We start from the raw sequence: 283 nt of genomic DNA, 5'->3' as shown, positions 1-283 counted from the left end.
ACCAGAGCTCCATAGCTCCATAGCACCAGAGCTCCATAGCTCCATAGCACCAGAGCTCCATAGCTCCATAGCACCAGAGCTCCATAGCTCCATAGCACCAGAGCTCCATAGCTCCATAGCACCAGAGCTCCATAGCTCCATAGCACCAGAGCTCCATAGCTCCATAGCACCAGAGCTCCATAGCTCCATAGCACCAGAGCTCCATAGCTCCATAGCACCAGAGCTCCATAGCTCCATAGCACCAGAGCTCCATAGCTCCATAGCACCAGAGCTCCATAGCTCC

Source organism: Syngnathus leptorhynchus, unplaced genomic scaffold, assembly GCF_054491065.1.
Source record: "Syngnathus leptorhynchus isolate UIUO unplaced genomic scaffold, UIUO_Slep HiC_scaffold_811, whole genome shotgun sequence".
NCBI classification, from domain to species: domain Eukaryota; kingdom Metazoa; phylum Chordata; class Actinopteri; order Syngnathiformes; family Syngnathidae; genus Syngnathus; species Syngnathus leptorhynchus.
This window is presented reverse-complemented; position numbering follows the sequence as displayed.